The sequence below is a fragment of the Vidua macroura genome, chromosome 16 (assembly GCF_024509145.1).
Source record: "Vidua macroura isolate BioBank_ID:100142 chromosome 16, ASM2450914v1, whole genome shotgun sequence".
NCBI classification, from domain to species: Eukaryota; Metazoa; Chordata; class Aves; order Passeriformes; family Viduidae; genus Vidua; species Vidua macroura.
In genome coordinates this window covers 11,799,854-11,827,526 of record NC_071586.1, presented here as the reverse complement: position 1 = coordinate 11,827,526, position 27,673 = coordinate 11,799,854, and the positions used below count along the sequence as shown (strand labels likewise).

The 27,673-nt window shown below is 45.2% G+C and overlaps 1 protein-coding gene across 2 annotated transcripts in view; it reads right to left on the bottom strand.

Moving 5' to 3' along the window:
* The window catches only part of ELFN1 (extracellular leucine rich repeat and fibronectin type III domain containing 1), a 103,374-nt gene that overhangs the window by 39,663 nt on the left and 36,038 nt on the right, over positions 1-27,673 (bottom strand). For both annotated transcript variants that reach the window (XM_053992439.1, XM_053992440.1), the window contains exon 3: positions 6,220-6,354. The gene's annotated coding sequence lies outside the window, so the exon portion shown is untranslated. The remainder of the gene's footprint in view (positions 1-6,219; positions 6,355-27,673) is intronic.

Sequence of the window (27,673 nt, the reverse complement as noted above, 5' to 3'; positions counted from 1 at the left end):
GGCAGCTCTGAAAAATCTCTGGTGGTGGGTGGATAAAAAGGGCACCAGTGGGGATGAGACAGAGAGAAGAGAGGGAGGAATCTTAGAGGAAGAACCTTCTTAATAGGTTTTATTGATTTAACCCAAAGAGAGAACAGTAGGGGGAAATACATGCCATTTAAATGTAAACCAGCAATAAAAATAATCATTAGAGTCATAATCTCAATCTGTTAGCATTTTATGTAGAAAAGATCTTAGTGGGAAATATTTTCTGAGTAAACTATTTGCATTTACTTAGTATGAAGGAGCCTCTTAAATATAACTCAATCATTATCATGGACTTTTTTGCAGGGGTTATCAGTACTCAGTTCTTGCAAGTGCCTATGATTTCACAGCCCCTGTAGAGCCCGACTTGGAGAAGCTGCTGGCCCACCCCAGCTGGGATCTCCTGTCCCTATCCCTGTGGATGTTCCTGTTTCCATATTGGAAATATCTATGGGTTTCAATGGCAGCTAGAAATCATCACTCTCCTCCCAAATGGTGATGTGACTTTGTGACTGGCCAAGAAGGCTGCATCCCTTGCTCAGATCTTGTGAGCTTTAATTGAGGAAAAGTAACTTCAGAGCACGTTTCCAGGCCCTGCATACTCCAGAAGAAGTGAGAACCACCTGACCATCTCTTTTAGCCTTCCCTCTTGTAAAAGAAAAGGAAAATGAGGGGTTTTCCCTTTGCAGACGAGCTGCAGGGCTGGCAGTGAAGATTCAGGGCAGGAAGCCCTTTCCTGGTGCAGGAGGGGAGATTGGATGTGTCCACCTGTATCTCAGAAGGAGCTTTTCTGGTCAGTGTCTTGTCCCCAAGACCAGTCCCCGTGGGGACACGGCGCTGCCCACGTGCAGGTGCCCAGGGGAGGTCACTGTCCCTGTGACTCCCACGCCATGTGCATCTCAGCCACAAAGGAAGGGATAAATACCCTCTTCTGCCTGGGGACACCTTTTAATCTTCTTGCTAGATTTTCATACACTAGTCCGGACTCCCAGCTGGGCCAGGCATGATCTCATTTAGCATCCCATGCACAGAGGCAGCTCAACCAAGGCTGCTATTTTATGCCATGCACTGGTAGGGGCTGGGGAGGCTCTCACTGATGGCACTGGGGGTTCTCACCACCCTGCAGCAGCCATACCATACCCCAGAGGGGAGAACACCCCATGGAGGTAGACACCTGGACCAGCATCCCCAGTGGGATGGGGGATGACAGCAGACAGTGCTGGGAAGCTCATCAGCCCCTTGCAGAGCTGCTGGTGGCAGGACATTTGTGGGCAGCAGGTGCCAGAGCAGCAGCTCTCCAGGGGTCAGGCAACAGCCAGGGTTCCACACCAGCAGCTGCCACTGGCAGAAGCCACTGCTGCTCCTGGAGTGGGTCTGGTCCTGTGTCCACAGCCTGGGGAGCTGGTCTGGCCCCTGATGCCTGCTCATCACCAGATCTCCACACTCACAGTGGCCCTCACGCTGTGTGGGTAATTCAGGCTCACAGGGGGGTTATTAAAATCCATTCAAAGCTAATGTCAGCCAGTTCGGTGTTAATGTCAGTGGCTGAGAGGCACAGCAGGAGTGGGTGGAGAAGGACTTTGATTTCCCCACTCGAATTTCCAAGCGGGGTGGGCTTGGCAGGCAGCGGTGGGGAATGGGGAGCGGTGGCGGGTGGAGGGTGCAGTGCCACATGTCACACAGCAGACAGGTGGGACTCGCAGCTTAATCCCGGCAGCCAAACATTTCACTCCATGTTTTGCTTGACAGCCTCTCTCCCTGGCTGGCCGTTTCAGAGGCATGTTATCTGCCAGGATCCCAGCAGGTGAGTCTGCCTGAGCAATCAGCTCTGCACAGAGGCTGGGAAGGGGCTGCTGGTGTTGCTCCATGTGGGATTCCATCAGGTATTTCAGGTGTATTGGGCATCACACCCAGGCACTTCCCATCAGGTGCATTTAGAGGTTCAAACCACATGCCCCAATTTCTGCACTGACTCACAACCCCTCAAACCTGCTGGGGTTGAAAGCAGGGCTGGATTTTGCTCACGGCAGTTGGGTGAGTCCAAGCCATCCCCTGGATTTTGAAAAAATCCGGGTAATTTCAGGATGTGGCCAGCATCATGCAGGCTAAGATAAGAGTAATCGGAGCTGCGGGTCGTAAGCCGATTCCTTGCATATGACAGGAAGGAATTAGCCCCGTCTCTCCGCCCCGTGTGTTTGCACACATGGGCACACAGCTGGCAGGGGCTGAGCCACCGGGACACGTGTGTCCCGATGCTGGCCAGGGACAGGGTGCCGAGGATCCTGCACAGGCAGTGCACAAGTCCCACGGGCAGAAGAAGGGACACCGACAGCAGAGGAAATCTGCTCCAACCATCATTCACAGGGCAGGTATTGCCCCCCCACCTCCTTGCACTGGCACAGCAGTGCTGGGAACCCCCAGGTCTCCTTCCCAGGAGCTCCTGCCCTGGCTCTCCCCCAGTTTCAGCATCTGTTTGCAGTGGGGATTCCTCCACGTTGGCTGAGAAATGCATTGCAGTCTCTTAAGAGCTCATCCTGGCTGGAAGCTTTTCCTCGTGTGTAAATACGTGTATAACAGTGGCCTCATTTCACGCTATAGGAGTGCATCAGACACAGCTAATGGTACTGAGGATGGCTTAAATGGGCCAAATTTAACATTTGGTTATGTAGGCTGAATATTTCAGTGAGTTTTTAGGTTAGAAGGTGCTGTAAATGGAGCCTAACCTCCTAGGCAGTGACTTTTACCCAGGGATTTAAATCAAGTCTGACCATTAAGCTTCATCCTTCTCTTCTGACAGATAAAAATTAGACAGATAAAATCCATAAGCAAGGGGGACAGCTGCTGAAGGCAGACTGGTCACAAGCCACAAGATCTAAGTGTTGAACAACATCTCTGAAGGGCAGCAGGTCCTGCCTGATGATACAGCCACAAACCAGGTTATTTTGCTTTAGCTTGTCTGATTTGTGAAATGAAGGTAACAAGCAGTTCTGAGGTCAAAGCCAGTGTTCAAAAGAAATACTTGGTGCTGCTGTTTTCACCTAGAAAATAGCTGCTATTCAAAAATCAACGGTATTAGAGAAAAGTGAAACTCTAGTGGTTGCCAGCAATCGGCCAGATGGGTCAATGAGGTGGTTTAGGGTGGCAGGATGATTGAGATGCGTGGCTCGAGCAGACCCAAGTCCCATCCTGTGTCCCTGGGGAGAGGGGCCAGGGGGGTGGGAAGGAGTTGCATCTTCCTGCAGCTGGCATCTCGTGCCACGTGGCAGGTTACCAAGCAGCTGAGAGCAGGAGATGATTTCTTTTGCCAGTTTTCTAATTTATCTAATGAGCAAGAAAATAAATCAAGCTGACAGTCACCCAGGTGGTTTTGAGCCTCAGCTCCTCACAGTCCCCTTGCTCTCCCAGCCCATTTTATAACAGGGTTACAACCTGAGGACACAGCACTAACTCCTGCTATAATCTTTTCTTTACCAACGTCACTTAGCAGATGGAGTCATTTAGATGTGCTCACGTTTAAATGAGTGGCTTGCCCTGAAAGGGACAGAGCTGGGGCTGCTGGCAAGGTTTTTGGGATCGTTAGCCTAGAAAATGCTTAGCAGGGGAAGCAGTTGGCAGGCAGATTTCACGGACATGGCACCGCTGTCCTCTGCCAGCAAAATTACAAGGCTGAAATCCTGGAGCTGGATGGGGCCAAAGCGTTCACAGCAAACAATTTAATTGATGAATGAAGCGAATTGCCCAGGAGACGGGTTTTAGTCATCTGCTCACTGCATGAAGCTGCTTGGAGAAGGGTTTGCACAGTCGGGTGTGGCCTGGGCTGGGCTGGCTGGGGCTCCCCATGGTGGGAACCTTCACCAGAGCTCCCTGGGCACCTCCTCCCTGGCAGAGCAACCCAGTGCTGTGAGCCTGGCTACCTCCAGGCTTGCCAGTCCAAGGTACTTACAGTTGTTACTGCTCCTAAGCCTTTGTGGCTGGACCAGTGATGGGACCACGCAGAAGTCCTCAGCACTCAGTGTTGGAAACGGGGCTGGCACAATGCAAGGAAGAACAGCACCAGTCTAAACAGCAAAAGCTACTTTTCAGCTCCTGCAAGAAATTCCACAGCACCCTCAGAGGTCTCTCCTCTCTAGCTCCCTGACCTCCTGCACAAGGCTACCTCCATAAGCTCCTTTCATTTGGTCTAATAAAGTAAACTGGTTCTCTAGCTCTTCCAAGGAGAATAGGCATAAAAATGTACATTGAGATGAATGCTTACAACCCTTGAAAATACCTCTTGCTTGTGAAAAGGCTTCTGAGGAATGAATAGAAGGGACAATGATTACCAAAAAAGGAGGAAATATTGTTCATGCTGCCTGGGAAGCGTTTGACCCAGCCCTTGCAAAGGCTGGGGAGAAAAAGGAGGAAGAAGGGAGTGAGACACTAATGGCAATCATTGCTCTGCTGGCAGCAATATCTCACAATGTCCACGGAGATCAATCACAAATTATTCAGCCTAATAGTTCTCAAAACAAATCCTAATTCTGCTCCTTTGTGGCAGGCACGAAGCTTTCTCTGCAAGGCCCATTTTACATCTTAGGTTACTCAGTGCTGGATGGTGGAACACTCCATTGTGAAATCCCTGCAGGAGCCTTTGATGCCAGCATCTTCCAGACGAGATGCAGAGCTTATCAGCTCAAATAACACAACTGTCTTTTATCCTTTGTGTCCCGAGCCTGCTGTTTTGGCACTTATATTTGTAATTCATTGCCTGGCTCTGGGTCTGGATCCATCTGGACAGGCAAAGTGTCTATCTGTCTGCATTGCTGAGATATTTGTGTCTGCCCCAAGGGACCTGAGCACCTAAGCTCTGCTTATCTTCATTGATGTTTAGGTTCCTAATTGGTTAAAAGTCATTTTGGAAAGGTGGGCTTAAGGGCTGTAGGCTTGTAGATGCTTTCAAAATGACTTCCCCCAGGCCAGGCTGTCCATCTTTCCCTGGGAGTGCATCCCTGGTCTGGTCTGGCTTCCAGACATGCCTGTGTGCCTCCAACTCTGCTGTCCCTCCCTTCCAGATCAGTGCCAGCCCACAGACCTGCCCGCCTTTCACCAGCACTACATTTTCTTCAAAAAAGGACAAATGAGGTGGAAGAAGAAAAGGTGAAAACATGATAATAGCTGTGGGAAAAGGCCGCCGCTAAAGATTTGACAATGCTGGAAATAGAGGCTCAGAGAAAAGTTTTTCTCCAAAAATTATTCTTTTCAATCTCAACAGCACACTGAAGAGAAGTTAAGGCACACTTTTTAACACCTTTTGTACTCAAATTCGAAATTCACCTGTCTAACCAAGCAATAACAGAAATAATCTTTTTTTTATCCAGCTGCACATTTTGCTACAGAAATTTGTTTCCATTAAGCTATTCCCTTTTGTCCTCTTAGAAAGCATCTTTTAAATAATAACAGTGTAAAAAAAATACACACTACCCAAAAAACTCAACCCTGTCAACCGTGCACTTTTATACAAAAGTTATCTCCTTCTTTCAATGGACTGATGAAAACCCTTTTCATAATGTCAAGGTGGAGATGAGGAAGAGAGAGAAAATTTCAAAGTGGCCAGCACAGCCAGTCATTTGAACAGAGAACATGGGGCAAAATCTGGTCTTAGAAAATTGAGCTACAGCTCCAACATGAACCAAATATTCTTTTTCTGCTTTGTAAAACAGAATTTTGTAGAAGCTGGGATGGAGGCACACACTGCACTTCTCATCTGCAGGGGAGAAATAATGTGCTTTTTCTTTATTCCCTAAATCTCAAAAGAAGAATGTGAATTCAACCTTTAAAAAAATAAAAATTAAATATGCAACCATGATAAGTCTCACTGCTGCCAAGCTTTCAGGAGTGCAGCAGGCACAGCTCAGCTGCTCAGGGATTCCTCAGGAAGGTCAGCACTAGGAGAAGAGTCCCACCAGGAGCCACCCCATGGTCAGCAATGTGAGAAACACAACCCTGGCTCGCTGAGGTGTCTGCATCACACTCTTTCCTACTGGGAATGAGTGCCATGAGGCTCCCCTTCACCACCCACTCCTGGGGAGCATTTCCCAGCACTCAGCCCTCTCCAGAAAGACCTGCTCCATCCTGCTGCCTCTCTCCCACAGGCAGCTGTCTCACACCAGCTACTCCTCTCACTCCAGAGATGCCATGGACAAGGCCACCCCTCACCTCTGAGCCTGTGTGTCACTGCTGGTCCCAGCCACAGTCCTGAATGTCTCCTAGTTGTTGTCCTCAGGGGCTGGGAGGCACACTGGACACGGCATTCGGGATCCCACGAGGTGGTCACCAAGCCCAGTATTTAAACTGCAAGGATAAAAGAGAAAGCATAAGAGGGAGTTTCACCAAAGGGGATAAAAGATTGATTGATGGCTTGATTAATACTGAGCCATCCCAGGGACAGAACAGCTGCTTAAGCCATGGATCAAACACAGAGACACAGGGACCAGAGGTGAAGGGGAAGAAGACCCAGGGAGACCCAAATGAGAGCAGCTGCTTAACAGAGTAACTAAAAGGGAAAAGAAATCCACTTGCCAGTGGATCTGGGAGAGTGAGAAATGCTGGAAGGGGACCTGGGACTGAAGTAAAAAGAATAGGACAAATGCCAGACAAAGATGGCAAAAGATGCAGGGAAGATGGATAACTCTGGGCATGCCCAGGGCAGATGGTACAAAACATCAGCGCAGAGCTCCTGGAGGAGTGAGGAGCCACTGCCACCACCAGCACCAGCCACCCAGCACATGCAGGTTTTAATAAGTTTAATAATCCTTGTTATACCTGAAGATCAGTCTCATAAATGTCTTTTGAAATCTTAAGTGTGATTTTATTGCTCTCAGTGGTCAGTTCCCACACCTTCATTGTTTTCCTATTACTTTTGGATGCCTGGCTGGCCAGGGCACTCTCTGCTTCCCACTGCTGTCAGCTGCTGCTCACCTGTGATGCCAAACAACCAGTACAGCAAGAAGAAATGACACTGAGTGTAACAGTACTCATCTTTGTGATACTCCATGTCTTGTTTTATTATCATCTACACAGTAACAATAATAGCAATATTGGTGACAACCATTTTGTTACTCCTCCTGTTAGTAATATTCAGACATGACCTAAGAGGTATTTCAGAAAGACAACACAAATCTGGTGCAAGATCCAGGAGAATGGGGCAGTTAATTAAATGTCAGAGTGATGGACAGAGCTGGGACAAGGCTGGAACAATATCAGAGAGCTGGACAACCTCTGACAAGCACAGGGAGATGGATGGATTTGGGACACGTCCCAGACCTCTCCCCCAGCAGACGCAGAACCCTCCGACCCCCCACACCATTAAACACAACATTGCTCCCTCTCTGTCACTGCTTCATTGACTTATGCAGGTGAGGAAATTTCCTGGGGAAAGCTGCCTTCCAAGCCATGTCACTGATCACAGCCTGATCTAGTGACATTTTTATACCTCCAAATTGTGCAAAGAAAATAAAGGGCAGCATTGAAAATGACAGTGTCTTAGAAGTGTGTTTTACCAGCGTATGTGTGAACTCACAGCAGGTAGGGGTTCATTTTGCAAAAGATTTCTTGTCATTTTTCCAAACTAGACATTCAGAAGAGAGGCAGGTGGTGACCAGGGAATATGGAGAGAGAATGGCAGCCGGAGGGTGTTCCAAAACTCCAAGAATATTAGAGAACAAAAGGAAGCCTGTGACAGATACTGGGCAATCTGTAAGTCATCAGGAAGAGTGCAGAGCATAATAGACTAATCAATCAGGCAGACAAGGGTGAAGTGTCACGGGGAGGCAATAGGTAGTTGGAGGTCAGTTGTGAAATATAATCTCTAAATTCGAAGGAGAAGATCAGTAGCACAAGAACAATGACAGGTGTTTGAATGCAGGTAGGTGAACGTTGGATTGGTGATTTCCAGGAGAGTGAATGTTGGATGGGAATATTATGGGGGTAAGGAAAAATAAGCTGGTATTTTAGAGACAGGCACATATTCTGTGAAGTGAAAGGCTGAGCTGGCAAGACTTTAAAGTACTGTTCCATTTCAGAAAATGCTGCTGGAAGACAGACAGTGGTGCTGGTTCCTCTGGGTTTCCAGACAAAGTTTATCAGGTTAGAAGCAAAACAAAAGAAAGTGATGCTTTTCCTAAGCATAAGTCCTGCAAATAACAGCTGGGATCTGAAAGCCAAGCCAGGCCCTTTCTAGCTGGTGCTTTCTCATCAGCATGAGTAATCTCTAATCTAGTTAGCTGAGATGCAGGGAAGTTATACACTGCCACACATGAGAAGATGGGGATTCTGCAGGTGAATTTAATTACTCCTTCCACAGAGAAAGGGGAGTCAATAAGGCACCACTCACCCTCCATTAGCTAACTGGGCTGCACAGGCCCAACAAGAAGCCAGGCAGCATCATTTACTGCTCTTTCTAAGCTAAGCAGGAATAGCCCCAAAGAAAACCCAAAGAAAAGCTTGGCTTAACATGAAGTAATTTCTACCAGCATTTTTCTGACCTTAACTGCATATTACAAAGGTGTCACACAGTCCTTCTAATAACAGTTAGACCCAAGCAATTAGAGCTGAATGGACAATTCCTAATGAATAATTGTTTGGCAAACTTCACTTTATTTTATGCTCACAAAACATTCACACACAGATTGCAAAGTCCTCACGTCTCTTTGTCAATGGTTATAACTTGCTGTTTTTTTCCACTAAGCAAATAGCAAAGTAACAGTTCATTGAAAAAATCTACAATCAAGCACAGGCTGGGTGGATGGGTTATGCCAGACACGTGGTGCTGTTCCTCCAGTCCTTCCTCTAGGTGAGGGATCAGAGCAGCTCCAAGAAATGCGAATCGGGACTGTTACCTCTCTAGTTTGAAATTCCCTTTTGCCAAATCTGTCAGTGCTGGAGCACATTTACTGGACTGAGCCATGGATATGGGCAATGTGGGAAGGGAGCCAGCTCTGGTCCCTCTGTAACTGATGGAGACAGCCAGGTATCGTCAACACCACTGGAGAGCTATTCACCAAGGGCACACTGGAGAGCCTGGAGACCTTAAGATGATGACCCTGACTCCCTTAAACCCTTAAAACCACCTGCTTATCTCTCCTTGCCCAGTGCTGGCCAGGGCTGGGGAGAAAGTGGCACAGGAGGTGGGAGCACTGGTGAGGCTGGACCAAGGCTGGCAGCCGACCTGCTGGTGGCTGAAGAAGCTGAGAACAATGTGTGCTGTAACACCCAGGGGGATAAGGGAGTGTGGGGCAATAAATCAGGCTCTCCAAGCAGAGCACATTAGGAGATCAGTGGGACAGACATTAGACCAAAGGAGCAAACTCCAGAGAGACAGGAGCAATTATTTTCCTCCTCCTTCTCCCTTGTTGCTAAGGATTTTTTTCTTCCCATTTAATACCATCCTCATTGTTTTTAAATGAACAGCAAAGCCAGTGGGTTCCACGTGGCATTAGCAATGTGTTTGTGAAAGGGAGAACGACTGGCTCCTAGCAGGATTTGATAAAAGCCTCTCCAAGTTCTGAGTGATTTACAGCTGGAGAAAACAAACACGGGCTGATACAAATGCAGAGAGAGGCAGAGCCGGCACTGACATCCAGGTACACTCAATTACCAATTCATCAGCCCAAGTGAACTTGAAGGGCTTTTCAAACTCTACATGGCTCTAAATTAAAGGAAATATTTAGATGGATAACGTTCTGCAATGGCGGAGAAGAAGACTAATTTGTTGATGTCCAGCTCAGGAGCCCCAGCCTTTCATGGGCACAGGAAAGGGGTGCAGGTGGCAGCTCCCACTCCCCACATGGGACCAGGGAACAGGCCAAACATCAGGATGATGTTCACATACTGTTGCAAAGCTGTCAGCACACAGCTCTCTCTGTCTCCTCACCGTGCCAGTCCCCAAACAGATTTTTTTTTTTTTTCCCATCTCTAAAAACTTTGCTTTTACCTGTCCTGGAGGTAATCATGGCAAAGCTGTGAAAATAACCAATTTTTTGGTTCGTTGGTTGAACAAAAAAAAAAAGAGGAAAAAAAAAATCACTGCACAGTGACCCCAAACTGGAATTGTCCAGGGTCTCCACAGCAAAATATATATAAATACATATATAAAAAAATATATAGATCTGTGATCAAACAATGGTTTAATTCAATCTGAAACTAACTCATGGGGAATGTCATTTTTCCCTCCATCCCCTGCCCAGAAAGCCATTTTCTTCACGAGAAGAGATGATTTACAGCTCCACGCTCCAGCAGCACTGACACAGCCACAGTGTTTGATATCTTCCCCTGTTCAATGAAGCTCCTCCGTGCTGGGGCACGGGGCCCTTCAGTGCTATTCTGATACAAACTCTGGCAGCTGGGGGTAGGAACAGAAGGAGTCCGGCTGCTGAGAGACTGCAGGGAACTCTTTGTTAGTTGTTCATGCAGAAACTGTTTTGATTTCAGTGTCTAATTGATATCTTGGGGAAATCTTTACAAAAGACAGTGCATCCTCCCCAGAGCCCACCTGTGTGTGCTCAGTTGAGGGGCCCCACGCTGCCAGTGCTGATTGAGACCCAAGGCTGTGGGGTTGTCCCTGTTCCCCTGCTCCACGTCCTCGTCCCACAGGTTTGGAGAGCTGAACCAGCATGAGAGCCCTGGGACAGTTGGAAGGGTGGGTGCTGAGCTCCACTGCTGCTCAAATTTTTGGCAGACAGGAGACTTTGGAGAGTTCTGTGCTGTGATGTCTGTTCATCAGCAAGGAGAGCTGTGTCAGCCTCCAGTCTCTCTCAGGAGCAGGGACTGCCTGCATCCCTCTGGAAGCTGCCAGCATCATCCCTCCTCCTGCCAGAAGCAGCATCAAGCCCTGAATTTTCCACTGGATATCAGCCCTCCTCTTTCCTCTGGCCTCCTCCACAGACAGCAACCATGGCTCACACATGCAGCTCCAAGGCTGGCTCTGAACTATTTAAAAGCACAGCAGGTATTTTAATTATTCACGTCAAGCGCGCCTGGCTTGCTAACAACTCTCTGAAGCTGTCATAGCTGCATGGGGTGGAGCAGAGCCCTGCCAGCAGCTTCCCATGGCCTGGCCTTGGGGCAAAGCCTGCCTCTGCAAAACAACCATGATCCAGTGCTGTCACTGAGGGCAGAGGGGGACACCTGGGTGAGGAGGACCCTGGTACATCTGTCTGGTCCTGTGGGCACTTGCCCACCCAGCCCATTGTCCAACCCCTGCCTGGCACTTTGCATCCTCCAGGCCAGGGGTATCAGCCAAATGCTTTGCTATTACTGCGAGCTGCTGTGCCCCACGCTGACAGATTAGCTCTCGTCATATTTTAAGGGCACTGGAATTACCAAAATGCAAGGAAAAGAAGGGGTACTTATACAGCACAGCTGGGCAGCTTCAGATGAAGGCACTGGAGGGGATGACACACTTCCTTGCTGCCTTGAGCTGCTCCCAGGGTTTGATGCAAGGAGCTGCTTTGGAAAATAAGCCCTTGCCAGCCTGCAGCAATGTCTTTATTTGCTTCTTCCTTCCCAGTACCGTCAAAAATATTTGCTGCAATAGCATCACTCTTCTTAGAGACATTAGGAAGAGGTTCTTTACCCAGAGGGTGTTGGGCACTGGAACAGGCTCCCCAGGGAAGTGGTTGCAGCACCAAGCCTACCAGAGTTCAAGAAAAGTTTGGATGACTCTCAGGTGCCTGGTGTGATTCTTGGGGTTGGTCATCTTGTGCAGGGCCAGGAGCTGGACTCAATGACCCTTCTGGACTCCTTCCAGTTCAGGATATTCTATGATTCTGACCCACATTCCTCCTTGGCAGAACAAGCTCAGCTCCCTCAAGGTGAAATATGTGCAGATATACATGTAGAATATATCTTTGGCTGGAAGGAAGATAGCTTCTGTTGAAGGGAGCCACGTTCACCCCAGGCTCACAGAAGCTTTTCTCAGCTCTAGAATGCAGGTGAGGGGCAGAGAGAGGCATCTCACCTCCAGAAGCATCAGGGCTGGGGGTCCCTTCATTTTTACCCCACTGAGTCTCATTAAAGGTGAGCTTCCTTTAGGGACCTCAGGATTTCTATCTAAGGCTGATCTGTTTTCTTGGAGGTTCCTCTCAGTTATTTCTCTTATTTCTGGTAATTAAGAGGCTCTTCTTCCCTGCCTTTCCTCACCATTACCTCAAGGTAAATTTGGAGGATTTCCAAGAATATTCAGGACCTGCTTTCCCCCTCTCCAAAATGAGCAAGAGCCTCATGATGGTAACCTTGAGCTCCAGGGCTCTTCTCTATCAGCAACTCCCCATGGGCAAAGCCTGAGAGCAGAGAGGCCCCCACAAAAGCACATCCCCTGGTTGAAGAGCCAGGCTCCTCAAGCCTCCTGGACCATCAGAGCCAGCCCCTCTTTTTTTAACCTGCATGTTTTTTAATGCTAATTTCCACCACATGCCCAATTCGAAGCTCTAATAATGAACAACTGCTTTCTTCCTTTCCTTCTGATTTCATATTCATGAGTCAGGGTTTCCTGGCACTAAACGTAAATGCTAAACGGAAATCGCTGCACAGTGACACGTCTGTGTAGCTTCACTGTCCATTTATTTGCCTTTTCAAAGAGCTGCTGTGTTAAGCAAACATCTCTGCCTGGATCCTATCTGGAGGAGTTTGTCTGGTACGGCATGGTGCCTGCCGGGGTGGGGGAAGCGACTCGGTGTGATGGTGTCTCGCAGCTCTGTTTTTGCTCCAGGGTACTTCTTGTACAGTAGCTTGAGCTCGGTGAATATCTCAACCTTTTCTGGAATATTTTGCTTGAATCTTGGCAGGATGTGTTCAGCTCTGACACAGCGAGGGATGAAGCAAGGAAATCCCTGAGAGAAATACATCCACTGCTTGGGCTTGGACTCCACTGAGGGCTCCTGCAGGCAGCAGTGGGTAGATGTCTTGGCAGGGGAAGCAAAGAGGCACCTGTAACATCACTGGGCAAATTATTTTTTCTGGCAACTAGAAAATTCACACACACATGCAAACAACAAAAAGCAAAACAAAATCAATAAACAAACAAAACAAACAAACAAAATAACCCCAAACATTTCAGGCTTCATCCAAACTTCCTGCCATCTTCCAAAAGAGAGAGACAAAAGACATCTTGAAAAAATGAATGTTTTCCATGAACCATATTGGTCAATATGTTTTCCAAGTATTTTCCTTGAAGAAAATACAACACTTCCATGTTGAAAAATACAACACTTCCATATTAAATTGAACTTTTAAAAGAGCAAGGGCAAAAAGTTATCTAAAAGTGAAAGTCAACAGAATTAAATCTTCACATATTTCAAGGCGAGCTGAGATGTTCTCCTCTGCAGAGATGCCAAAGCTGTGTAGTTTCCAAACCTTTTAACCTGTCTGGGATGGAAGCTTTAGGATCACAGATTGGCACCCTGAAGTCTCCTCTCCATCAGTTCACCCTGCCCATGCAGTAACACATCTGCCCACCTCTGCCAGGGAACCCTTTGTCCCCTTGGAGACATCATCATCCTCACCTATCTGCTCTGCAATCAATGGCAACAGGAACCACTGTCCTGGGGGCAAGGACAACCACACAGGGCTGGAGCTGGGCTGTGCTCCAAGAGCAGTGCTGGCCCCTGCTCCCTGGTCTCTCCATGGGAACACCAGCTGAAGGTGGCTTTGCTCTAAGTGCTGGGCTGGAAAAGGGAGCAGCCAATATCCAAGAACCCTGGATTGCTCTGCCAGCTTTGCTCCTGCACTGGTCACCTCCATGGGGCAAGGTGGGCAGTGAGGAGCTGCAGTGGTGGACTGGGAACTGGCAACTCCAGCTCTCTGGTTGTCCTGAGCTGGAGGCTTTTCCTCCTCTCAGCTGCCTCCACTGTGGTTTCCTTCTCCAGGGCTCTGTGGATGCTCCTTATGATCTTGGTGCTCTGTTGCCTTCTGCAGTCATCCACTGCCTTTCCCTGTCTGCCTTTCCCAAATACTTTAACAAATGAGCTCATGGGAAGGCAAGAGAGAAGATGAGAGATGAATTTCAGACCACGAGAAATGAACTCACAAATGAGAGTGTTTGCAAGCACCATCTGAAGAGCTGCGCTCCTGCTCATGGAGAACGTCATGTGTGGCATGTGTTCAATCAAAGTAATCAATGGGGACCACATTTTGAATATTATCTACATGCAACAGACTCCTTGGGAGGAAATTATGCAGCAATATTTAATGGTAGCAATGGTTCAGCAAGTAACAGAAAGAAATATTCCTCAAAACACCATCAACTTCTCATAGATAACTCCCAGATGGGACTGAGGGTAAAAAACCCTTTCATTAAAAAGCTATTCAGTTATGGTAAAACTGCCATACGTGCCTCACTGAGATTCTGATTGTCAGTGACTTCAGCTTGAAAGCTGCTGTGAAATCAAAACTGCTTCCCATTTGAACGGGGGGGTGGAAATCAGTCCTTAGGGACCTGAAAGCACAGCTCGATCTCCTGCAGCTGAAGGTGTCTTACAGCTGGATGTCTAGGTTAAGGTAATTGTCTAGACTTCTTTTATCATCAGTGAACAGAGAGACGTGCACCAACCCCCAGAGAGTGATTCATTCTTCCTGTCTTAAACATCTATTTTTGGATGGGATGAATTGCACTCTGGAGGTGTTCAACTTTCTCCACTGACTGTGGAATCTGGATGATGAACTTGGCCTAGACACTTCACCTTTCCAGTGCTGAAACAGGGAGTGCTCCACCAGAGAAGACAATTCAAGTTATGCCAGTAATGGTGGTAGGTTGGGAGCACTTGGCCAACACCTACAGTGAACAGACACAAGAGAAGCAGTTCCCTCAGCAGACAGGAGATGCAGGAGGGGAAATCATCATAAGCATACCCTGGAGTGATCTCAGTATTTAAAAAAGACCTGAGGACGTGCTGGTGCCTGATTATCTCATCTAGTTCTTTTATGTCATGCAAAAGGTACAGATTACATCCAATTGCTTTTAAAGTGTGACCTGCAAGTCATAATTTTGCAGTCCTAGGAGGTCTCTCAACTGTGTGCAACTCTCAAGGCAGTCTTCCTAAAAGACCAAGCCTTTTACTGAGCTTGGGCTTTCCTGAGATTAGCAATTCCAAACTTCTCCAAACCACCAATTTATTTCTGAGACACCACCTGTATTCTTCTACCCATCTTCCCAGTCTTGAATAGCCATGTATTGCAATTTTAAGGGTTTCCTTACAACCTGGAGAGCTATTTTGCAGACAGAAGTTTTCATGTCTCTGTTTTGTCATAGTCCAGGGTCAGTGCTAATGACCCACACTGCAAAAATAATCCTACTGTATTCTAGGAAGCTTCTTGCTATAAGTCTTCCATAAATAAATGAGATTATTACCTTCCATGACTTCAGTGGGAGCCAGCTTTAGTCCTCTCAGAAGACCAGTTCTTAGTGCCAGCTCAGGTTTTAGATCTTAGAGCCATTGAAGCCACCTCCTAGAGCCATCCTGCCAAAACCTCTCCAGATTCCATTCCTGCTATATAACATGGACAGGTCATCTGTGCAAAACCCAGAAGTCAGGAATCAGGAACTCTAAAGGAAGACCAGATATTGCTATTTCAAAGATCAGCATGAGAAGAACAAGTAGGGAACGAAATGGCAGGAGAAGCCACGAGAGGAAGGCCAGGCTGCCATCCATATACAGCTTTCCAAAGGAAATGTTGCAGGTGGTTCTGAGCAGGGCAGACAAATTGCAAAAAGTATGTCAGGACCCTTCTCCAAAGCCAACAAATGTCGAGGAAGAGTGGGGATAAAATCAGTGAAAAGTTGTGAGTGCTAATTCCCCAGGAGAGAGATTTGTGCTCTTTCCTGGGGCATGCTGCTGTCAGGAACAGGATGCAGCTGATGACAAAAAGCCCATGGCTGGAAGCCAAGGGGTTCCTTGGGGGCCAGGGAAATGCCTTGGAGACTTTAGCTCTCTACACCAACTGGCTTCCACCTGTCAAAAAAAAATTCCCAGTATTTTTCCTTGACTCATCTGGAAAATCAAGATGGATCATTCATATTTAACAGGCTATTCGCAGTGCTCATGGGAACGTGTTCAAGACAAGGCAGAGCAAGACCTTCAGTTCACAGTGTGATACCAAAAGTAACTCAGACATGTGAAGGGAGCATCCACCTGTCTGTCCAGAAACATGGAACACAGAGGATTCTTAGAGCCTAAGTGATATAGATTACCCTCCTGTGAATTGAACAGGTTCATTTAACAATATGACAGTCCAGCAGGACAGATAGCAATGCTTGGTTTCTCCTTTTCAACTTGGTTTCTCTTTTCCTTCCTGTTCCAACCACTGAGTTTCCTGGGACAAATTTGTACATCTCTGCCTCAATTTTCCTCTATTTAAAAAGAGATTAATGTGACAGGGAAGTGTTGGAGATCTCTTAAGGAAAGCCACCACATGAGATATTTTTCTATTTTAAATTGTGAAAATTGCTAGCCAAATGCTAGTTCTTAAATACAGCTGGTGAATATATAAAGAAAATTGATTTTTGCAAATGACTACATAATTTAAGTAAAAAGTCAATAATCATCTTCCATACCAACATTTAAATATTTGAGCAAAAACACTCAAATAATGATATCTTCTGGGTTCAGATTGTTCAGTGGAAAGAAGGGAACACACGGTATTAGACTCAATACTATGTTGACAGAGAACACAAATGTCAGTTTGACCATCTTAGAAAAGACATTTTAAAAGATGTGAAATTAAATGACTCAGGATTACTCATGAGGACATTTTACATTAAGCAGTGAAAACTCTTATTTCAGGACAGTTTTTGGGATTGCTAACAATGCAAAGAAAATGCATTTGTGAAAAAGCTGCTTCCCTTGATAAAGAAACACAGGGACAACAAGTTCCAAAGATGAATACTGTAACTCAAAAGCAGGACAGAATGCTAAAGAGTCTAACAGAAATCTCAACAAATAATCAAGGGAAAAGGCAAAATCACAAATAAAATGGCCAAAGGAGACTTCCATGAAAGGGGCAGGAAGATAAAAGGGTTTGCTTTGCCTTATTATAAGGGAGTTTATATAAAATATAAAAAATATGGAAATTTTTCAGAACAAATGTAAAATTATTTTAATAAGAAGATGTAGCTCAGTTTGGAAAAAAGGCAAAACCAAAAAAGCCCAACATTACAGCATCATACTAATGGTCAAAGGGTTGATAACATGCAATTTCTGGCAAAGGAATTAAATGTGACCAGCAGGCTCTACAGCCAGGCAGCCCTGGTCAGGTGTTAGTTCACTTTCCCAGCAGAAAGTTGCATTTCAACAAAGCTGAAATTTCTCATGACATGAATTAGTTCTGGCAAAATCATATTTTAAAATAATTAGGAATGTTTTGATAAACATTTCATTTGCAAGACTTCAGGAGAATTTTCCATTTCTATTTTTATCACATAACAAAATCTTTATACATTCATATCTAAATGACATTAAAATTAACCTAAATTATATTTTAATAATAACTTAATATTCTATTCAGAATGCAACCTAGTGTCAGAATCTTGTATTTTTCTGCAAGGTACAAATTTTTCTATTATCTCATTGCTAAATTTTCAGCCTTTCTAGCTATTTATTCCAGAACCTGTACTGTAACATAAGAAAAAGGCAGACTCTTGAAACCCTTAGGCATACTGTTGTTACTCTAATGTGAAACAAAAGGAAACCTATAAGTAAACGTATCTGCAGCCCACAGCATCAAACCAAAATATGAGCATCAGGACTGTAAGGCTGCTAAACATCCTCAGAGTGCAGTGAACTGCATTCACTCAGCTTAGGTGAAGAAATAGGAATTTAAAAATACTTTTGGGTACAGGAACAGCACCTGACTTTGTAGAGTAGCCATTCTTTGTGAACCTTCCTCTTTTTCACCTCAGTTTGGTTTATATTTAGAAATGCTATAAATATCATCTGTTTAATCAAATGAAAGAAATATTTTGATAGATCGTTCACTCATTTATTCTCCCCAAAAGAAATGCTGCCGATAAGACTGTCTGTTTTTACTGCATCTGTTCACTTGGCAGGAGAAAATAATTTCAGTGGAAACATTGCAAAAAGCTACCCTTTCTACCCAGATGCTCTATTTCCATATTTCTGATGCCATCCTGCCTGCAACCACTTCTTTAGATTTACATGAATTAACTAGTGTAGGACAGACACCAGACTACAAAGTGCTCACAAAGTAACGATGGCTTTTGATGATGATTTTGAAAGTTCAATGGAAAAGCTGTAATCTCTTGTCCATGTACAAAAATAAACATTATGGGATGGGTTTAATACACCTAAAAGTTTCATCCCATACGGTGCTTTTGCATAAGTTTCAGAATGAAACTGCAAAGTAGAACAGAGGTTCCAACAAGGCAGCATTTGTATGAATTTCTTCCTTCATCATTTCCCCTCTTTCTTAGGGTTACTTCTGCAGCTATCCAAAATTCCTTTGTCATTTAAAAAAAAAGTGCAACCGTATCTATACAGGCCTTTATTAATAATAAAACTTACTGAGTTTTATTGAGTTTTATTTTTAAAACTTAATTTTTAAAACTTAATTTTTATTACGTTTTAAAAATCAACCTCACAACTCTTTTTAGAGAAAACCAATATTAATCTTCAAGTTAAAGTACAGACCAGAAGAACAACAGATATTTGGGAGGTAAATTAGGAATAATTTGTATCTAATCAAAACTGGACATTCAACCTCTTTAGGTCTTTCCACAACCAAGCTGAAGGAATCTAGCAACAAGAAAAATTTGCAGTATAAATCTGCAGCCCTGTTCTGGCTCACCAGAGTAAATTGCACTGATTCAAAGTTTGTACAAGGCATAGAGGAAGGGGAAATTAACCATTTTGATCTCAGGGAATTGGCAAAAGATGCAACAAAATGCAATTTTCCACAATTATGATCCTTCTATTTTCTCCTAAAGCACAGTACTAGGAACACATCCTTGAAGATTACACAAAGCACTTAGGATTTGTAAGATAATAATGATTATATGGTGCAGCCAGGGAGTAGGATTTTACCTATTATTACCAAGCTTAAAAGAGAGGATCTAACTCTGCAGAAGTTTGATGGTAAATTCACATTCTTCTGGAGCACAGTGGCAGGCAGGAGAGCAAAAAAAAAAAAAAAAAAAAAAAAAAAAATTTGTCACAGTTTCTAGCCTGTTTTATAGCATCCAGTTCTAACCGCTGTCAAAATTTTTATAGACGTCAAGGAACAGAGAGTAAAAGACAAAAAAAAAAAATCAGAAGAACAGCAAAAATGAACTACAGTGAAAGGGGTTTTTTTGCAAATACCCCTTATCATGCAACAGTGCACTAACAGTCATATTGTACTAAACCACATGACCAGGAGAATTCTGCAGCCACTGGACAAAAAACTCTTGGTAAAATCCTTGCAAGGTCTGAATTAAAAAATAAGCCATCAAGATAAAAGCAATTGCTTTCCAAATGGCCAGGCAAAAATGGATTGATATAACATGATCAAGTAGCTATTGCATGTAATTTTATGGCAAGTCTGTATAAAACTTAATATAGCCCCTATTGTGCCTCTTCCAGATTATGTTCTTGATGTAACTGGCTTCTGAGTAGTGCTGGAGAAACTGCAGTGGGGAAAGGCAATTCCAACATGTAATTTGGTTTTGTCCTAAAATACAGACATATTGTCAGGAAATAGTAACTGTTACCAAAAATACTGCTGGAATGAAAAATACTGTGTTTTTTCCAGTGGAAATAATCTTAGGAGAAGAAAATACCAAAATAGCCCACACTAAAACACAAAGTCCCTGCAAGAAGAACGTGCCCTGATTCAGCAAAACAGGTAAGAATGTGTTCATGCCAAGGGAGCTCTGCCCAGTGGAAATCATTTGGGTATGACAATTTTGTTTATGTCCCCTTAAAGTCAGCAGGCATAATGTACCACTAAGTTGGGTGGTAGTAGAGAACCTTCATCTTCCCATGGCAGTTTGGGAGCTATGGCTTCAAATATTGGGAAAACGAAGACCTGAGAACATCATTCATCTGGGAAAAAAAAAAAAAAAAGTGAAGAGCTGTAAAGCTCTGCAGCACCTTTTCTCTGCATCATTCACAGCAAGAGAGGAGCAGAGGAATAGGTAATTTAAGAGGCATCTGCTCACTTGAAGATGTTGATAATCCATGGGATGTTTTGGGCTTTTGCCTTTTCCTGGTGCCAGCAGAGGCGACCAGAACCTCTTTGGACCCTCCTAGACGTGGAAAACTGATGTGTAAGGACAGAATTTAAGGAATCAGTTCTACTCCAATTCATGATCATGTGTGGCCTTGACACAGTTTGGAGGTCCCAGACTTTGTGTCATTCAGATCTGAACTTCCACCGATGGCCTCGGTGTGAGGTGTGAAGCACCTCTCCTGCCTCAAGGCTGCAGCTTGTGACCCTTCCTCAAACAAAGCAGAACTGCTCTCACTTCCCCTCTTGCAGGACAGGTCCTTAAATATTTACCTCAGAATCTGGATTTTCATTTTTGGCTCTTTGATCTTTTCTTTTTGTTAACTTTTCCCCCTCTTTAGTTATTCTGGAGTATTTAGTCTCATCCCACAGCTCCTGAGTGGATGAGTTAAGAATAAAATAACAACAAGGGGTGGGATTTTCCAAAGCACTCAGCATTGGCCTGACTCTATTCTCTTTGAAGTCAGCAGGAGTTTTGTTACCAGCTTCAATGGGAGCAGTTAAGCCAATGCTACACATTGTGAACGTGCATATTCATGAAGCAAGTAGGATTTGCTAATGGAACATGGATTCAAACGGCTGATAAGATTTTAGTGAAAAAGATACTTGAAATAAAAAACAAAAAAAAAAAAAAAAAAAAAAAACAAAACAAAACCAAAAAAAAAAAAAACCACAAAAACAAAAAAAAAAAAACAAAACAACCAAGTAGTTCCATGAGCATCAGAACTATGAATTCCTGTTTTCTTTGAGCTTGATTGACTTGGGCACCAAGAAGGAGCACGGGCTGATTGAAGTCCTTCCTGTGGGTGGGGTGCTGAGATTTGTGCTCTCTCCCAAATGGATTCACCAGCATCAAATAAAGGCTCAGCACAACATGGCAGCTTTTTCCTCTGTAGAAGTAGGGCATCTCTCTTCTACCTCAGCCTGTCTGCTCAAACCTTGAGGGAACTTGCTATTTTTGAGACTGCTACCCTCTCTCAAATTCGGCTGGAGTTGGATAATGCACTTAAAAGTTGTGAGGCATATACACACAGGTATAAACACACTCCATGTGAGCATGAAATCCACGTTTTTGCAGGATCTGCAGGAAGGCAGATGTTAAGACTGCTCAGAATCAAGTTTTGAGGCAGTGAAAAAGAGGGGTTCAGAGCAGTTTAACAGCAAACAGCCTCAGGTGGATGAACAACAACCCTCTGAGAACCTCAGCTATGGAGAAGTTGTAAGAAAAGGGCAATCCCTAAGGAAAGAAGAAGACAACAATGTAGTCCTTCAGAGGATTAGAAAAATGGTTGCTGAGATAAAAGTACGTTCCAGATAAGAAACTGACATATGTAAATGTGACAAATTGCTCGAAGTACTCAAAATGTCTAAAAAATACAGGACTTGAAAAGGTGCACTTCTGGAAATCCAGGGCATTTCCATTCTGGAAAGCCAAAGCATCCTTGGCTGCACAAAGAAAATGAAAGGGAGCAGCAACACTGACTGGTCCCTTTGGCATCTGGGCTAAAGCAACCCAAGAGGAAGACAGAGAGAGTTGGATACAGTCCCCAAACTCCTTTCATATGGGAATCCAGACTCCCAGGAACAAAGCCTGGCAATGGACCTTCCCTGCCAAGAGCAGCCCATTGCCAGCCCAGGTGCTCACAGGCACTCTCACTGCCTTTGGCAGCAGGGATGTCCAAAGAAGAGGATCAATTCTCTCTCCACCCCACAATTTCCACACCGCTGACAACTCAGAAAACAATTCAAGAGGGAATTCAAAGGATCTGTTGAAATTTCAACGAGGAAATCTGAGTGAGTGAGCATATGTAAATAGAAAGAATGAGTAGCACATAATTACATCAAATTGTTACTTAGCAAGGGAAGTAAATAACCCAAAATATGCAGAGCAAAAAATGGCAATGAATTAGAACTAATTACTTAAGGCTAATTAAAATAAGAATGGCTTGAATTGAAATATGTTAATAGCATTGAACCTGCCTTCTACCAGGGAATTTCAATAAAAGTGATAATGTCACTTCAACCTTCACCTGACAGGGGGAGGAAAGTTGGGATTTGGAGCTCATGGCTGCTTGGGGGTACTGACCACAGCAAAGTATTATTTATGATGGAATGGACTGGATTTTTCTGGCAGGTGCAGGTCTCCTGGTCATGGGTAGAAAGACTTTTTCTGGGATAATGGATGTGAAGTGGAGAAAATACTGTGACAGGCAGAAGTTAAATCCCTTGAAGACGAATAGATCCTGAGGTACCTCTCCATGCTGGGAAATGCTATGGTCAAAGAGAGAAAAAGAGAAAGGCATGGAGATAATGAGATCACAAAGAAGGAGAGAGAAAGAGGGAACAAGAGAGACTGAGGGAGTGAGGAATGAAATAGATAGGGAAAGCTTAGAGCCATGACAAATCATCACCAGCTTCAATTACACGAGCCTGCTGGGCTATGAAATCTGCCAAAGGTCACTGCATTCCTGTCTTTGCAACTAAAAACCAAATGGCTTTGCTGGTTCCACCCCATGGCACAACTGTCTGGTGGGAGTGCCCAGGGACCAGCAGCCTTGCTGATGGGCACTAACAAGCTGGTCCAGAGAGCACAGACAGCCCCAGTTAGGAGACGGATGTGTCAGAGCCATGAACCAACTCCCAGCACTCTGCCAGCACACCAAAGTGCTCCTGTGCCAGCAACTCAAGCCCTGCCAAAGAGCAGGGGGAAACCTGAAGCAGCAGCAAAGCCTGGTTCAGCATCTTCTTGCCATGTCACAGAGCCCAGGTTGTGCTCCTCCACCACTCTGGGCAGGCTTATGCCCCAACACACCCTCAGCCACAGCCACTGATCCCAGCAGACTTGGATCCTGGGGCTCACCCCTTGGTGCTGAGCTGGGCACAAAGCTCACCCTGCTCCTCCAGGAGCCGAGCTCTTAGTTGTGTTTACTGCCTCATTCTTTCGAGTCCCTCTGGTTCACACTGGAAAATTCTTACCCCTCTCACAGCCCTGGGATTCCCATAAAAACCACGAGCTCCTCATCCCAGCACTCTGCATGAACAGGGGTCACAGACAGGATGGAGGGTGGGATATGGCAGCAGTGCAGCCTTTCCACTTTCACTCCATCTCCTGGGCTGGCTTTTGAGCCAACTGAAGGAAAAGCTGGTGCCAGGCTTGCTGCCAGCTGATGAATCCAACTGGATTCATCTTGGATCTGTGCATCTGAGAAAGCTCTAAAGCCAGAGCACGGCTGGGTTCTGCCCAGCAGGTATGGGATGCTGTGAAATATCAGAGAGGTGCTGCAGCTCCAGAGGAGGGCTCTGTCCATGACAGCCTTCCCAGCACGGACCAGCTGCTGAGCCTGGACTGCAAAGCCAGTCAGAAGCAAGAGTACAGAGTGACTGAGGCAATGGTCACAAGCCCTGGACTGATTGCCTGAACTACAGGCTGTGACCTACTGATGAGCACCTCCTCAGAGCTCCATCTGTACGGAATGGCAGCCAGGACGGGTGACAGTGGGGCACACCCTTGGAAATGTCACTCTACTGACTACCAGGGCTCTACCTGGAGCATGCTGGTGGCTGTAACGTTGTTTCTATTTCTCCAGTCTCCTTCAGGAGGAGAAAACCGGAGTTCAGACTTGCTGCTCCTCCTGTGCATGGAGGAACTGTGGCAGGCCAGGAACAAGCTCCTGTGAGCCTGCTGCCAAAATCCTGACATTGCTGTCACTGACCCTCTGCCTTCCAGGGAGGGAAGCCCTGGCTCTGGTGAGGATGCTGCCTCGGCAGACACAAGCTGAAAGAGATTTCCTCGTTGTTTCTCTGCTCGGTGTAATGAATCCTGCCTCCCACTCAGATCTGCTAAGTAAGAGGAGTTACTGTGAGTAATCCCCACTTCGACGTCTTCAGCTGTAATCGCAGAGAAATCACATTAGCTTTTTTTTCTAGGACAAGGAGAAATTCATCAAATTGCAATCCAGGGAGAGCACACACAAGAGAGAGAGAAAGCCAGCAACACACACATACCCTGCAAAAAAATCCCAAAGTTGACATTTACATTTCAAACACTTATAACAGCTAAACAAATAACAGTAATTATACTATTTGCATACTTTGTTAAATAATTGTTTGTTAGGTAAAGGCAGCCTGCGTATGTCTGTGTGTGTCTGTGTGTGTGTGTGTGTGTGTGTGTGCAAAGAGCAGATGCCTGAAACCCTGGGAAGCAGAACAGCTGCTGCTTCCCTTCCCAGGTGACCTGTTTGCTTTACAAAATGGTGACAAGTGGCCCAAAGCACTGGCTGGGAGGGTTGGATGTGCTGATATATGGGGTACAGAGGCATGGGGCAGGAGGCCCTTGGGTGAGGAGGACAAGGACCATGAGCTGTAATCCTGCTGCTCAGCACCCACATCACCCTCCTGGGCACAGGGACAAGCTGAGTGCTCCAGACATGAGCACCAGCACTTGATGAGGCGAAGCTCCAAAGCCCTGAGCATGAATTGAGGATTGCAGAAACACTGCCAAGAAGGAGAGCTGTGGAAGAAAGCAGGGGAAGGCACAAAAGCTGGACAGAGGGAGGCTCTCCACCTTGCAGTAGGAGATGCTGAACACCCCTCTGACGATGACGCCCGACTCAGAGCCCACAAACCATTCCTGGCTGGCAATTTCGCTCTGCTCCTGCAAAAGCATCTCAGCTTTCATCCCTTTCTGCTCAGCTCCTCAGGCAGACAGCTAATTCAAGGGTTTTCCTTTAATTTCTAGTACAGAAAACCCAGTAAATGCCTTTTAGTCTGCAGAGTTTCCCCATGATTGGCTCTGTCTATCCACTCACCACTCCTATCCTCTTTATTTTTTCTTTTTTTTAATAGACTTGAATGATGCAAACTGGTGGAGAGAGGAGAAGCCTTCTGCCTCTCCTCACATGGTCAGAAAAGGTGGAGCTGAGCCAGAGCCACTGCATCTTTTCACACCTGGATGGAACCAGGTCAGGCAGCTAATGCATTTCTCAGGCTCAGTGGCTACTTGTTGGAGACACACAAATGCTGCTCAGCTGCTTGAGTGCTGGAGGCTGGGAGAAAAAAAATCCAGCAAGAGACATATGTGTCAGAAGGCTGAGAGGGATGTGGTGCCAGGAAAGAGAAAAGTGATGCACACACAGAGAGCTCAGCTCTGTGCAACAGGAAGAGATGCAGATTGAATAAAAGGCTCCACGACTTTGAGACTGCCCCTCACAGCATCAGTAAAGAGTTTTTTTAAAGAGGGTTCATTAAGCATAAGAGCGAGTGCTCGTGCCCTGTTCATGGGTGAAATCCCAGCTCCAGAGGTTAAAACTGTCCCTGAGTCTGGCAGCAAACCCCTGCTCACCCTGACCCCCCCCCACCCAGACAGTTTGTCCCCCCAAGCAACAGTAGGAAATCACAGTCCCAAGGAGGAGCCCAAGCATTCACTGGCTCTGATCTGTGCAGCTCAGATTTTTAAGTGTACAACTAAGGGCATCCCATGGGGCTGAGGAAGAGAAATGCTCCAAAATAACCATTCTCCCCTCAGAACATTTTCACTGGAAACGTTTATATTTACCCTTCAGAATAAAAAAAAAAAAAAACTTTTTCCTTATTTTTTTCTTTAAGTTGAAAGAACATTTTCCAGTTCAACTCTTGTCCTTTCAAGTAGAAATGTTCAGTTTTCTTTAATGACTCCTTTCTCCCCCACTACTCTGCTTTTTACTTAGAGTTTAAAAAAAAACACGAGATGACGAAAGGAAAACTAACAAAACCAGAATGAAATTTTTTACATGAGTATCAAATAACTTGGAAAAAAATTTTAAGCTTTATGAGTGATTTTGAAGGATGCAAGAGCTTTCAGCAAACTTTTTTATGTAGGTCAAAAAAACTTCTTCCCAGGATTAAAAAAAAAGCCTAAACAAAAGCCCTTAATGTGAGTGAAACAATGTGGACCAGCTCTATATAAAAGCTTTGTCACAACTGTCTGTGCAAAAAAATCATAGAATTATAAAATCATAGAAGAGTTTGGGTTGGAAGGGACCTTTAAAGGTCACCAAGTCCAAACCCCCTGTCACAGCCAGGGACGCCTTTTATTATCAGGTTGCTCAACTCCCCATTCAACCTAGCTTTGAACACTTCCAACAATGGGGCAGCCACAGTTTCTCTGGGCAGCCTGTTCCAATGTTTCACCACCTTCATTCTAAACAACTTCCCTTTATCTAATCCAAATTGACCCTCTTTTTATTTAAAACCATCACCCCTTGTCCTACCACTACTGGCCCTGCTAAAAGGTTTGTTTGTTGCGTCACAGTGCACAGCACAGGGTCCATGTGTCAGCCAGGGCAGAGCAAGGAGCCTTGGAAGTATACATGGTTTGGGACAAAACGGCAAAAAATCAGAGAGAAAAGAAGTGTGATTCCTGCCTCTCTTTAAATAATAATTACAAAAAAAAAAAATAGCTTATGGAACCGGACACATTTTCCTTCAAAAGATATTTAACACTTCATTTTGCTTCGTCCTCTTCTGAATACTTCTTAGAAAACACAAAGGCTTTAAACAAAAGGTCATTAAGAGATAAAGAATTGAAGCTCTTCTTGCAAGAATGAAAGGAGAAGGCATCTTGACATTTTTAACAGGTTTTTCCCCCCCTCTTTTCCAAACTGAAAATTAATCAACACTGATTTGATTTCACACACATAAGCCTGTTTTGTGGAAGTGGCATTTGCTGACAGAGAGCTGTTTTGACAAGAAAAGTCCAGCCAGAAGAGCACACAATATGCTGCACACCATTAGGGTACACGAGCTGCAAGGACACTGGTCTCCCAGGGTTCATAATAAATCTCATCCTTTTTCTGGGTCAAGAAACTCGTAGCTGTCTGGAGGTTATGCTAACACACCAGGGTTTAGGGACTGATGTTGAGATCTGAGGAATTCCTGTTGCCTGGAATAGAAACAATGAAATTGTTCCAAGGCACCATTTATTCCCAGGTGCCTGCATGCTGTCATTTCTGGGGAAGATGAACAATCTGAGAAGATCTAATGTCTTCAGAAATAATTCAGGAAGACAGAATTCATTCAGGTGCCCAGGTCAATAATGAATGGGACTCGTGTGAGTCACAGGAGGACAGAGGGGACCTGAGCAGCAGCTCTCCAAAACCAGGTGAGCTTGTGCAGCCATGCAAAGAGCACTGACAAAGGCTTTGAGCAGCTGGGACTGGAGGCTGCGATGTCTTGAGAGACTGAACCTGGAACAGAGACTAGACAGAGCTAAAGAATAAAGTATTTATTAAAAGGCCTCAGTGGATACACCTTGGGCAGCACAAGAGCCCAGCCAGGGCTACACCCCAGATGGACCCAAAATGGTCACAAAATGGACAACCAGTCACGAGGTTTCACACTTCTATAAGTTTTGGTCCAT